This window comes from Protopterus annectens, chromosome 9.part0 (assembly GCF_019279795.1).
Source record: "Protopterus annectens isolate FY-2018-M chromosome 9.part0, PAN1.0, whole genome shotgun sequence".
NCBI lineage: Eukaryota > Metazoa > Chordata > Ceratodontiformes > Protopteridae > Protopterus > Protopterus annectens.
The window spans coordinates 1,803,181,074-1,803,196,084 of record NC_056743.1 but is presented as its reverse complement, the minus strand read 5'-3'; the positions used below and the strand labels follow the sequence as shown (position 1 = coordinate 1,803,196,084).

The 15,011-nt window shown below is 37.8% G+C and overlaps 1 protein-coding gene across 2 annotated transcripts in view; it reads right to left on the bottom strand.

Annotated features, from left to right (window-relative positions):
• LOC122812274 (sphingosine 1-phosphate receptor 2-like) overlaps positions 1 to 15,011 on the bottom strand; it is a 586,862-nt gene that overhangs the window by 288,674 nt on the left and 283,177 nt on the right. For both annotated transcript variants that reach the window (XM_044084673.1, XM_044084671.1), the window contains exon 2: positions 14,667 to 14,817. The gene's annotated coding sequence lies outside the window, so the exon portion shown is untranslated. The remainder of the gene's footprint in view (positions 1 to 14,666; positions 14,818 to 15,011) is intronic.

Below are 15,011 nucleotides of genomic sequence, written 5' to 3'. Positions count from 1 at the left end.
ACACAACAGACTCCAGAAGCATTCAAAAGAGCAAACGAAAGGTGTTCTAGCTCATCAAAGTGACACTGTCTTGAATATTGCAACCATATACCAACAGAAAAACATCTGGCTGCTGAAGTTACCATCGAATGGCTAGATTTTCTACTGGCTTATGCTGAATGCTGGAGACAGAGCAAAATATTACAAAAATCATGTACATTCTCCAAAAACCAAAGAAACGCAAACCTAATGGTTTTCTTTGTATTTTTACTCTGTCCCTCATAAAATCTCTGTTTTTCGTTAACAGTTAAAAAAAACAGCAACGGATATTATCTTTTCTTCACTGCTTCTCCAGCTCTGCACTGACGTACTGCGCACATGTGGGAACGCAAATCCCACATGCATGCACAGTACATCAATTCACAGAAAACAACATGGAACAACACTGAAGTGATGTTATGCAAACATCATTTAAGAAAGGTAACTAATCCACTCCTGTTTATAGGTATATCAGGATTTACCCATGGCTGCCTCTGTTTAATCGTGAGGGCTTTGCCCTCGTGATCATATTATACAGCTGTGAGTAAATCCTGGATTACTGCTAAACTATCACAGCTATGTTTTGATTATAACTGTTTCCAAAATAATAACTTTTACAATTGTCCTGAAGGTTTTGAATATATATCTATTAGTTTAGAACCACAAATTCATAATAATGTTTATTTTTATGTTTATATTATCAGGGACCTAAACCTTGTCACCACAATAAACAGGAAATGCCAAGCAAAGCTCTTCATTAGCACTCTTCAAGACAGATCTTGATGAGGGGATGGGAAATAGGAAATACACCCTGGGGATCACTTCTGTGTCTCTGCTTGACAGTGGCACAGGAAAATAACTTTCTTGTGTGGCGTAAGCCAGGGAACCGTGTTGGCTAGGCTTAGGTAGGCCCTAGGGCCGATAAACTAGTACCTACCTAGTACCTACCTATGATCCTATGAACAGCCTAAGACCACTAGAGATTTTCTTTAATACTGGGTCACCAACTGGTGTAATTAAGGAAATTATTTTTGAGCTGTGATACAGAATCAGAGTTGCCTAGACATGGTAAGGCCTTGCTGAGTTTAATCTTGGCGGTTGTCAGAAAAAGCAAGTACAAGGAAATGAAAATATAAGTCTAAACCGACCATACAGCGACAGAGATAAAACAACTGGAAGTGGAATCTTTAAAAAGTGTAGGAGCAAATTACATAAAAGAAGGGAAATGTGGGAACAATACATGCAGAATGTTTTGGAGGAGAAATGAGGTTTAATCGAAGACAGGAATTGAATGAGCTAATGTTTAATTGACAATGACTGTACAAATTATTAGTGATGTATAATGTTTGCAACTGAAAATATGTCAGTATGGTTTGGTTTCATTATATAAATGTATGAGTGCCTATGTCATAAGTGATAATTCAATAAAGATGTTTCTTGTTTAAAAAACACTCAGGGTACTTGCTTCTTCTCCATGATTGTTAATTCACAAAGTAAAATAATGTCAATATAAACAGCTACGTAGAAAAAGATCTCACAACATTGGAACTTGGAATAGATAGAGGAAATACAGTTAAACATACAAAGTCAAGGGGATAACAAAAAAAGAATATTTCTCAGCATAACAGAATGCGTACTATAAATCAAGTAAAACCAAAGTAATTAGAACCAGAAGTGGTAAACGCTTACTACAAATTAAATAAAATAAATATAACCATCACAAGAAGTGGTGATACTTGAAACACATTTAATACAGACTAGATAAAATAAACTATGGCACACACAAGCAGTTAAAATTGGAGATTTGTAGAAGTCAGAAAACACTAGAATCTTGCATTTTCATACATTTCTCAGTGCATTATAAGCATACTGTAAAATATAATTCACATAAAAGAAAACATATGTAGTTATCTAATGAAGGAGCTACAGCCTGTAAGGATTACTTCACCAATCTGGTTAACATTCGGTCACTAAAGCTTATACAGCCTTCCAAATAAATAAACTGCACTGTAGTAGAGACGTTACTTCTATCTATCCATCCTCAACCTTTTCCCTTTTCCCATTTTGCACAAGGGGTCGGGGTGTCACTTCAACAGTGACAATCATCTCGATTCAAGGTTTACACCACCAGCTGGTTAGCCCTGCTGCAGTAGTTCACCGTACCGAGACGTTACTTATGTATGCATAATTCTTTACATATGGGTTTTTATGGACATATAATTTAACATCGAGTTCATAAGATGATGAGTGCATCTTTTTATCGTTTTCGTAAAGTCATTTTGCTTGTCCCTAAAATTAAGGCTTTATATTACGAAACATTTGTTATATATTCATTTCATCTACCAAAACTATAGTAATCTTTTCTTAACCACAATCATTCCAATAACTACACTTGGGTATCATGAAAACTACCTACTAGGAAAATAATCTGGCATAGGGAGTCTGGACATGCTACTGAGGTGGTAGAATAGTGCAAAGTTATGGACATGGTCAGTGTAGTGTGGAAACCCTGCCATGCATTACTACGCTGATAAAGCACAGGTTATAACAAAATAAAATAGCTTTGTCTTTGCCACCGGTGCTGCATACGTGAAGTGAGTGAGTTTATACAGGACAAGTTTGCCATGTGAAAAGCAAGCTGCAGACTGCCTACAGAGCGTGGCATTGGGTCAGGAGTGCAAAGCAAGCTGCAGACTGCCTACAGAGCGTGGCATTGGGTCAGGAGTGCAAAGCAAGCTGCAGACTGCCTACAGAGCGTGGCATTGGGTCAGGAGTGCACACAGTACCTGCACATGCACCAAGTAGGTTTATGGAATTAGGGAAATGTACTATAAGATGAAGAAGGCAGGAAGATTTTGTACCTTTCAGCTGCTATGTATAACTACTGTACTCCAGCTCTGACTGCCCAAGTACAAGGTTCATATTAGCACCATTTGGGCAGCTTAACATAGGGGTATTAGCATTATTTTTCAGTTGTGTACCAGTCCCTGGTTCTGCTCTGACCTCAGCTACTACTTAGCAAGGATAAGATTTTTTGTAACCTAGGTTTTCTAACTTACTTCAACTCTTACCAAACTCTCTTTAGCGATATCCCTACGTATATTATTTTTAAGACTACTTTCTTATCTCATATTTAATACTTTTGAACATATTCTGTCACTCACCTTCCTCCACATTTGAGAGTTTTGGCGTTAACTGCGTCTCTGTTTTTTGCCCTTTCTGCTCTTATTCCTTGTCTCCCATTACAGCCACTTAAACCAACTTCTCTCACATTTCTCTGCTGCATAACCATACTCACTTCACAATGGTTTAATCTCTTTCTTAGCGGTTACATTCCCAGTTACTGCTACATATTTAAATATATGTGTTCAGGCTCACTTTCTACACTTAGCCCCTTTCCCTGCATACAACCTCTTGAGACGAAGAAGGAGATGTTTAGCATCAATTGTTATACTGAAAGCACAATCTTTCCAAGAATAGAATATCTTGGCATGTATGACTAAAACAGTGAACTACATAAGTCTGTGTTTTTACTACTGTTTTTGCTTTGAGTAACAATAAAAACACAAGCACAGTACCAATAATGAACTGAAGATAGTTCAAGGGAATCTTGCATCCCTGATTCCTAACTGCTGAGTGAAAAGAAGCAGATTATTGTATGTCTTCCATCGTGACAGCTGTGGTTACCTTAAAGCAGGCAGTGCATGATGGGATACAGGTCTCTAATGCCTTACAAAGCATTAATGGGAATGCTGTATAAGTGGTCATTTGGATAACAAATCCCACAGCAATGGTTTGGAGTCAGAGCATATTACAGCTGTCAGGAAGCAGACTGCCTTTAAAAACAGCTGCTTCGACTTAATGGATTGAAATGGAAAATCAGAAAAACATGTTCTGAATCAGTGTCACGGTACTATCTGTCATCTGGACAGGGCATTACGAATAACAGACATGCATGAAACTCATATGGAACCCAGGTATGCAAGTCATGTTTTCAACAGGCCTTGAGAGCAAAGTCCACCTCCTGCAGCTTACGGAACTGAACAGCTTGATAATGAACACCTAATCTGTTCATGTTAAGTACACACAACAAGTAGGTGATAAGAATTTACTGGCATGTATGACAAATTGATTTAACTGATTACTACTATAAGAAGCTGCAGTATTTCTGAACATCTATAAGATTAGTGTGCTACACCAGTATGCTCAGGAAGGAACACACAGAATTTTGATACTTATATATGGTCCATCTGGTAGAGATCTCACGTAAAACTGTCCAAATGAACCATGTTTTACAATTTCATGAAAATACAAGATGTATTTTCCAGAGATTTTCTGTTTTCTATCAGACAAATGCACAATCTATACTGACTATTCAGAAATATGATAAACTGTGCCTCCGACAGTAAAAATGCCCAGGTTAAAACGCAGGAAGATGCCTTTGGGAACAAAACATTTTTTCAATAAATATTTAGGTCCTGCAGAATAACAAAACACTAGATGAATGAAGATGTACTCTAAGCAAATATACAGAATCAACTGGCCCAGCAACAGAGAACAGTGCAATTTTATTGAGCATGCTAAATTTTGATGAATGGGCCATTCACTACAATTTTGCAAATAATCTGGGGCCTTGCAGAGAGGAATTCTTCTTTCCCAATAGTGTGTTGCAACACTAGAGTTAGTTATTATCTTTATTAAGCAGGTGCAGGTGACACAATTCCTCAAAGAAAGCATTCTTTTTCGAAACAAATCTTGTCTTCAAGCATTTCACTTTTATCTGAACACTGTTTTCAGTGTGTGCTGATTTGCCACTGTACTGGGTTCAAGACCAGACATTACTAATGGACAGCTGACTAGTAAAAACAATGAGTAAAAAGGTGATGGTTTGCTCTCTCTTGTCTTGCAGTGCATATGGGTGGAGTCACAGCCTGGCTGCCCTCTTGTTGAGATGAAATGCATGGCTACTGTAATTACTACAGCTATTCAGGGACTATATACATACACACACATATATATATATATATATATATATATATATATATATATATATAAATATATATATATATATATATGTACACACACACACACACACACACACACATATGGGTAAGTGTCATGTTGTATTCCAAGGGTACACATCATTACATGTGAAGTTGATCTATGCTGCATGTGTGCATCTGTGTGTGTGTGTGTGTGTGTGTGTGTGTGTGTGTGTGTGTGTGTGTGTGTGTGTGTGTGTGTGTGTGTCACTACACGTGGATGAACTACTGCACTCCAAATGAAGACAACAGTCTATGTGAAGGTGGTCTGTACTACATTCCATTTGAATATATCAACACATGAGGAAGAACTGTACTATACTTAATAAATACACATCAGAGTATATGAGGAATAGTTGCGATGCACTTCATATAGACATAACAGTGAGGAATTACTGTAGTGCATTCCACAGGTATAAATTACTGCAGGTGTGAATGACATATGTTGCATTCCATGTGCACATATTAAATTGTGAGAATGAGCTGGAATGCAATCTGTGTACAAGTCATGGCATGTAATGATGAAATCTGCCAAATTCTTCAAGTACACATCAAAATACATGAATAAGCAGCATTCCACAACTATTTATCAGTGTATGTGATGACAAACTGTGTTGTACTCCATGTGCACATGCGAGTGTATGTGACAATGAGCTACTATACACTCCACATGGACATATCAGTTGCATCCCATGGGTACAGATCAGTGCACACAAGGAAGAGTTGTGCTACATTCTGTGAATAGACAGCACTGCATGGGAGGATGAAATGTGCTACATTCTATTGGTACATGTTAGTGCATATGAGAATGAGCTGTGTTGTACTCCACATACATGTCACTGCATGGGAGGATGAAATGTGCTACATTCTATTGGTACATGTTAGTGCATATGAGAATGAGCTGTGTTGTACTCCACATACATGTCACTGCATGGGAGGATGAAGTCAGTTGCATTCTACAAGCACAGGCTTCTGCACTCAGGGAAGAGTTGTAGTGCATTCTATAGGCATGCAGCACTGCATGGCAGGATAAAATTTTCAGTATTCCATAGTTATGTCAGAGTATGTGACAATCAAATGTGCTGTATTGCACTAGCACACATTTGAGCTTACAAGAAAGAACAGTGCTGCATTCTATGTACACAAATAAGTGAACATGAAGCTGTAACACGTTATGTGTAGACTCATGCTGGGCACAGTGACCTAGTGTTAATTCCCCCAGAAGTGGCAGAAAATCAGCACCGGCACAAAAATTGAATAACAAGTCTTTAGAAGATCCAGGAAGGGCAGAAGGGCATCACTGACATAATGAGGTCTGCCAGGCAAAGGAGAAGAAGAAGACTGTGGACCTGTGACTATTCCAAAGAGAATAACAAGCTTATTAAAATAAAACAGAAGAATGCACTACATGAACTATCTGGTATTTAAGCAACCAAGGGTTTTCACAGCTGTCATCACCTAAATGATCACACGTCAGACTCCTGGTAAGTTCCTGTGCATTTCTATTTATTTACTCTTCTACTTTATTCAATTATCTTTCAGTGAAAACGTCACTAATCTGTTAGGACATACTTGCTCCTTCTACAGGGTTATCTATTATTAATAACTAACAGCATCTTACAGTGAAAGAGATGGTTACACTGGGGAAAGGATTCATTGATAAGCTAATACTTTTGAACAGGGATCAGGGAGGCGACTTAGTAAATAAACCGTGATAAGAGAGGTATGAGAAGGGATTATATAATTTCATTTTTAATGTGTAATTACAGTTTAAAGGAAAGAGTTGTTAAGGAAAGGTGTTCATATATGAGGGGTACTGGAGGTGAGTCAAATCCAGGCAAGGATGCTACATATAATAAATGGATTTCAGGCACAAAAGGCAGAATGCAGTGGGAGGTAGAAACAGGTGGATGAGATGGTTAATTTGGCAGTAATGATCAAACAGGCCAACTGCTCAAGGTGGCAGACAGTGTCTAGGTTACTATACAAGTTTAAATGGGGGGCCTAGTTATGCTGAAAGGGGATCCACAATGGTGAAATGGTTACATTTTGGATACTTATATGAAAATCTGGATTACTGTAGCAGGGGCACCTAAAATGTATGCTACTCAGTGGTACTGAAGTGTGGGTAAGGCATAGTCATGAGATCCTGTATGCTATCTGTAGTTTCTTTGAACAGTGGGATAACATATTTAATGTGCCATGAAGCAGACTTAAAGCATCTTTAATTTTTTGCCTAAGTTAAATGCAGGGCATTGCAAACTGTACACTAAGTATCAAAGTGCTAGAAGGTTCTGTAGCACTGCAGTCTGTCAAGACATGAAAGCTGACGGGTGAACCCACTTGCCTGTTATGAACAGATTAAGAGTTTACAAAAAGCCTTTACTGCACTGACCCCCATCAGTACAATGCAGTTGTTAAATTCTCTGCCCAGCTTACAATGAAGCCTTCTATCAAGAAAGACTGAAGACTTGTTCCCGATATCCACAGGCAAACAACCAGTTCTGGTTCATTAAATCCATCTGTCATTAAGATGGGAGTGGTGTTAATAACATTCACATCTCTCTCACTTTCAATAGATGTCTAATTTGATCTGGTTACTAGCAAAGGAAGACTGCTTCCTTTGTATCTTTAACTGAAGAACAAACTAGTAGCAACTGACAGTGATTAGGAGAATGCTTCCAACCATAAATCTACATATAGCTTTCTGAAGCGCAATCCCATTCTCTAAAGGTTTATTACAGGTCAAAATTCAGTACATAACGATATTGTAGTACGTCCCCTTCTAAAGGAAACATGAATGTCAGTAATTCAGAATCAGAAGGGTCTCACAGCCACGTCAATTAAATAATATGGACTGCAAGGCTCCCTGAAACATTTAATTTTGTTTAAACAGTACCGAGAACTTACTGTTCTAGTTTAGTAGACACTACAGGATTTACAAAAGAAAAATCTTTGGAGCATCAACTGTAACATCTGGTAAGTAACATATCCTACAACAGTACAAAAGCTACTAAAAAGTAATGCATCCTATCCAGCCCCACTGGAAAACCCCTCTGTAATGCATGAAGCTCAATTTTGACTAAACACAACGTGCATCTTTTGGGGCTGGCAATAGGGAACGCAGGAATGATAAGTTGTAGCCTGTTCACTCTTCTTCGAGGAGGGTGGGGCATACATGCAGAGCAGACTTCCACGTAGAATGCATGTTAAAAACCTGGGATCACACAGTAGTGTCAACTTCAATGGAAACTGAGCTATGATTTTTTTTTTTGTTTCTATCATTTCCTCCCACAACAGATTGTCAGGTAGGGAATGCTAGTACCCCTCCTCATTTGGTGTGTTGACCAACCCCCTCCTTGACCCCTCTCTGGAATTGCTTTAAAATGGGTTGGGATTGACAAGGAGATCAGGACATCTCGGCTTTCCTGACACACTGCTGCCAGGACTAACTTCTGCCTAACTCTGTTCCCTGTGCATGTCCTTAACACCCTGTGTGCAGGACATGCAATAGGTCGACAGAGATGAGCAGCTTTTAACTTCAGTAAGGAGCTCATTTTGACAAACCAATCTGGCTACAGCTCAGGAATCATGCTTTAGTTTGACTCCCCACCCTCTGTCACTTCATGTGCCAGTGCATGTACCCCCCAGGAAAGACATGCCTTAACCCTCCCGGTCAGCACCTCAGATTCCCAAGCCACTAAACGAACCTGGGATGTAGTTAGGTCTTTACCCTTCTATGCACCACACTGATGGGAGCTGAACTATGATTATGTGGCACATAGAGGAGATGTATACCAATGCTTTGGAAATTAAAGGGCATGCGCATGGGTACATAGAGACCACAGCTCTCAACCCTAAACCTTTACAAGTTGCAGTGTTGGTTCTAAAGCTCACTCTCCTCCCAAGAAAAAGCTTGTCATCATCAGCCAAAGGGGCCCAGTTTGCAACTCCAGACCAGAGAGGTTAAACGTAGGAGGAAGAAATTAGAGCCACAATACTGGAGGGAACTAGGACTCAAGGAAATCACTATTTCAACAGAAGCTAAACTCAAAATGAATTAGTAACCCACAGTAAAATAATACATAAATTATATATATATATATATATATATATATAGGTTCATAGGGTCATACTAGGCTAACTGCTCTAAAGGGCCCTTTTAAGCCTAGCCAGTTACCCCATGTGAGAATCAAACCGTGGACCTTCTATCTGCAAGGTAAACACTTTAACTATTATGCCAACTTCCCACCTATATATACATGTGTGTGTATATATGTATACGTATACACACACATTTATATATAATACAAAAATACATAAATAAAATAAAACAAAATGAAATCATTTATGTTGAGAGCAGGAGAAACACAGCTCTCCAACAGGTCAAAAAATTTGCCTAGGATGTATTATGAAATTCGAACATGATAACATTAGAGGAACAGTACGTTGGAGTATAACAAGAAGACCAGTTCTCAGTGACAACAAAAGACGTTGTCTCTACTACATACAATATACATCAATAATTTAACATTCCTAACTGCTGTGTAAAATGTCCTAAAAGTTCCCTTGTAAGTATGAGTGTAGGCTGGTTCATGCGAGGTGTTTAAATGGCGTTGTGACATACTAGATGAGACAGATTGTAAAGCAGCTGAACTTTTCTAAACATGGTAAACAATTCAACTTATCGTCTACAGGGTACTTTTTCACAATCTAAGCTAATCCCTTACCATTCATGTCACCAACACTCTCAGTAGGTCATCACGTACACTTATCTGCCACTCATTTCTGAGGGCAGTACTGCACTCCCCCTTGTGAATGTTTAACAAACTCATTTACCTCTATACATTCCTGACATTTTTATAAAATTTTTGTTGATGCATATATTCTCTAATATTGTGTTGCATTTTATTTGACATTTTCATTCTTTCTATCACTCCTGTCTTACTTTCTGCTGATGTATACATATTACTTCTTACTATTTCCTATCATACTGGCTTTGTATTTTGTGTGCATTACATTTAATATTGTACATACTCCTAAAACCACTTGGAATATACTGCCCCTTGAGAATGACTTGCATTAAAGTGTGTAATGAATGAGCAACACCGTTCATGTATTATTAACTGACTTGTTTGCCTATACAGTCTAGACTGGTCCTGAAACTGGTCCTTGAGCCAGTGTACTTACCCAGTCAACAAATGTGAAACAGCCAAATAATGCTGCACAATAAACAAACACAGTAATAAACAAGGATATTCCAGGTAACAGAGCTCACTGCAGGGAAAACTCCTTTCCCTGAGGTGTAGTGCCTACAGATCTGGTGATAATAATAAAGGGAGCATTGGTGAGGGTGTGTATGAAGTCCTTCTGCTCAATGGGAATTTAGATCTGCTCTCCCCCCAAAAAAATTAGCTACAAGATTCTTTTTTTTTTTTTGAACCGGACAAGAATTTGCAAAGTGGTTGCCTCACATCAGCAAACCTTCTGATCCAGGAGAATGGAAACCAGGTTCACTAATTGACTTGGTAGAATGACAAAGTTACAGATCTAATGACCACTGACATGCATTTGTTAGGAAATCATGGGAAAGATTTGAAAAATGCTGTCAGGAATTAAAGTAGAAGAAAGCAAAGAAGACAGAATAGAAACAGCTTGGATGGAGGGAAAACAGGCTGAGATGGATAAGAACATAAGCAAGAAAGACCACATTTCCAACCTAAACTTAACATCCCACTTCAGAAATCACTCTCCAGGGATAAGTGATCATCTAGAAAACTTTTGGGAGGCGATAATAGTTTTGGGACTTTATGGACCGAGGTACATGGTCGAGTGGGATTCAACTTTGTATCACTAAGCAAATTGTTACGTAACCATTTTCAAAGTACTCCTAAATCTTTAGGTACACAAATTAATGTGGTCCATTAAAATGTAACTCTTTAGACACACAAAACCTAAGCAAAAATGTAGTAATTCCTCTTAATAAGAGTTTACCAAATCATGACTGAACTATAAAGTAGCTAAAGATTGGTGAGGGGGCAATGTGACTCCTTAAGACTGGTGAAGGGACAATGGGACATAGTGAAATCAGTATGAAACTACCAACTGGTCAGTTTAGCCATAGCTGTAAGGGCAGTTACGCTATAACTTCTGAAGCACAGAATCAGTGATTCTGTAATGGAGGGTCAGTTGATCACATGATCAGAGGCAGTAAAGATTTATGAAGTCTGGGGACTCCACTTGTAGTTGTAATGGAAGGTGATGTGGTTGTGCCCTTACTCTGATAGCTTCCCAAACTTTCTGGGGGTCAGTGTTGCTGCAAAAGAAACACAAGAAACACACAACAGCTTCTGAATATAGAGTGCAGTCAGAAGTACTACACCACCTAGAGTTGAAACATAACAATCTGCAGGAACAAAGGAACATCAGATTTGTTTACAGATACAATAAACAGCTTGTTGAGGACTGAGGACTCACTTCAGCCCATGTTCTTTATTTTTTAATTTATATAACAAAATCATTTGATTTCCTTTTACTTTAAGTATTTTTATTAATTTTTATTAGCATAGCCATTTTATTTAATATTTTACTTGCAAAAGAAAAAAAATGCACTTTGCATGTTTGTTCCTGGTTATTTTAATAATCCGTTAGAGGTCATGCTAATTCAGAGACAACATTTGGCGACAGAACATTCTTTTGGAACATCTTTGTGGTTTGCATAAGTTCCTTGCACTTTGTAACTAATTATCATTTGTAAATAAAGATTAGTTTGATAAAGAACAACTACTAAGATTTGCACAGCAAGTTAACAGAGTAATTATAGCGGTGGGAAAGCAGACAGAATTTCCACAAGCAAAATTTTGGAGATGTTCTTGAGCAAAAGGATGACAGTGTCTAGCCAAAGAGTTACTGTCTGGTGAGGATGCCATAAATACAGCCATTAGCATTTCTAAACAAGTGACCTTCATGGAAGCTGTTACAGATTGTACTTAGTATGTAATGGAAAAAAGACGAGGCGATGTTTTTGCCCAGACTTTTAGGTGTGCAACAAATACTCTCTTTTACTCCGTAGCATGTTTTTTGCAGTACAAATAATAACAAAAAAACTGCACAGTGATAATATGTACGCATTCTAACACGTGTTATTCTTACATAAAGAAAGGGTGGAGAGGTTGGGCTGTGGTTAAATTAAGATACACTTGTTATCAAGGAACTAAGAACAAAGACTAAGAAGCCAGATTGGTCTTTTTAAATATAATATGTAAATTTATTTATTTATGTGTGTTTAATACTGATGCATCGCTTAAAAACTGCACTGTGCTAAGGAACACAAAGCTTTCCACTGTAACTCATTTTATATTCTGATTTACTTCTGTTTGTGGCTTCAGATACTCCACGGGGGGGTTTGAATGGAAACATTTTAGATTATTTTCCTGTAGATTTATGGATTAATCTCAAATGTAAGAAATACAGCAAAAGCACCACACTTTATAGCACTAATGATATAATGATGTTCATCGAAGTGTCAGACTGAAAAAAATGCTGACAAAAGTAAAGTGGTGCAGGCTCATGTCTCTTGTTTTAATTAAAGTACTAGCTAAGATAAACAAACTGCTAACATTTGGGCATGGAATTTGTTTTTGTGCTTCGCTTTTAAAAATTGCATGGAAACAGGCATACGAAGGGGTAAGTATCCTGACACATCACTCTGAAGTCTAAGTCTTCTCTATATACATAAATATATATATATATATATATATATATATATATATATATATATATATATACGTACACACATATATATCTATATTCATACACACACACACACACACACATATATATATATATATATATATATATATATATACGTACACACATATATATCTATATTCATACACACACACATATATATATATGTATATACATATTGCTTTTTTGTCGTATCTCTGTCAGATTGTTATCACAATATGTTCTATAAGTGCTGATTTCCACTTTACTTCTAACAAATAAAAGGATTGCTATGAGATCCAAACTTTATGTAACTCCCATATGTCATACATTTGACTAAATATATAAATGTTCTGTGGCACAGCCTACTATGGCATACTGCAGTAACCCACTACAGGCAGGACAATCAGGCAGTTACGAAGAAAGGGAGGGAAATGTAACAAAAGTATCTACAGATGCCTGATTTCCTCCATTACAGTACATTGTGGACAGCACCAACAGAAGCTATTCCCTAAAAGACAAAGCAACAAAGAATCAGCTGGGGGAATATCAATGTTCTGAATGTTACAACGTTACAAAGCCCATTCTAGAATAGAGCTATGCCTTTGCTTTATTATGCAGAAGGCACAGCATGGTATATATATGGGTCCGTGTGTTCGTATGAGTTTCCTGTTTTTGTCCCATTTCTTTTTTGTCGAATTTTGAATCAGATAATTTGAGCAATTCACAATTTGCCGAAAAATTAATGTTGCAAAACTGCTTTTAGTGTGAGATTTGCTCAAAGTGGAGTTTTGGGGAGTTTTCCCTTTTCCCTCACAGTTGAGTGATTTTAGAGTTGTTACATCTAAGCAGCAGGAGGTGTGGGGGTTGCAGTACCACCACACAGGAGGTGTGGGTATTGCAGCCCCCCACATGGGAAGTATAGAGGGGTCTTTTCCCAGTTCACAAAATCTGTTTTTTAATATTTTTGCCATCAACATTTTGTGCATTCGACCATTCATTTCTATGACATCTGTGCTGTTGGTTGGCTGCAATTCAGCCTTTGAAGTATCTACCAATTGTTTTTCAAAATCTGTAAGCATTATACATATCGGACTGCTGCTCTGTATGGAGCAATGAGTAAAATCCTATATGCCTTACTGCACCATGTCTGAACACGTGAGAAGGAAGGCTATGAGTTAAACACTAACATAGTGCAGGCAATGGCAGGGTACAATGACACATGCCAGACCTGCAACTTATAGATCAATTAAAAAAACAAAAATCATGAATACATAAATGCCAGTCACCAGGAGGTCTAAATCTTGGTTCTAGATGGCTCTAGATGATTGTCACTGTTGAAGTGACACCTCGACCCCATGTGCAAAAATGGGGAAAAGGAGTTGTGGATGCCTGGATGGATCTAACATAGAAAGCACATACTTGCATTACAGAAATCAGCAGCTGATTATCAAATACAGCTGCTCTTTTTTTTTTGTCAGGATGTGAACCTTCACCTCATGGGTCACAACTGCCTGTATTCGACGAATCATAGTGGAACTCTGCCAAATAAAACAGCAGAATTTGAACATCCCTAATGATTTCAACCAGCCAACTCACCACTTAGTTTTATCAACAACTCATATTTTTAACAGCTGTTAAATTGTATATTTTTAACAGCTGCTAAATTGTATGATACATAAAGCAGAAGTACATAGATCATCAAAAGAACTCTTTCTTTTATTTTAATTTCTTTAAATAATACATATAATCTTACAACCACACCACATTTATATGTATGTAGTAGTTCTGGTCTATGTCTGATGATTAGCAAAACACACAGTTTTAAAGAGATCATGCCTGAAGTCTCCTTCTAAAATTAAAACTTTCACTACTTACTGTGTACTCTTTAACAGCATTTCTTCATTTCAGCCACAGTTCCTGGATTTCTGGTTTGGTAACAGCTGCAGTTCTCTCTAAATGAAGGTTGTAGCGGATTAAGATCATTCCATATTACATCCTCTTTGTAGCTCCCAATACACTAAGAAGGCTGTGGAATAAGAGAGAATTACAAAATCTTAACTACGCACATGACACAGATGCCCAACACGGGGCAACTATCCCACTCTAGCTTGACTTTCCCGTACTCCTTCAGACAGCGCTAGCATTTAAATGCTAAATGACGGAAAGTCACATCTGGATACATGTGTTCTGTTCTGTTCTGGCATTTTCTACAAACTGCTG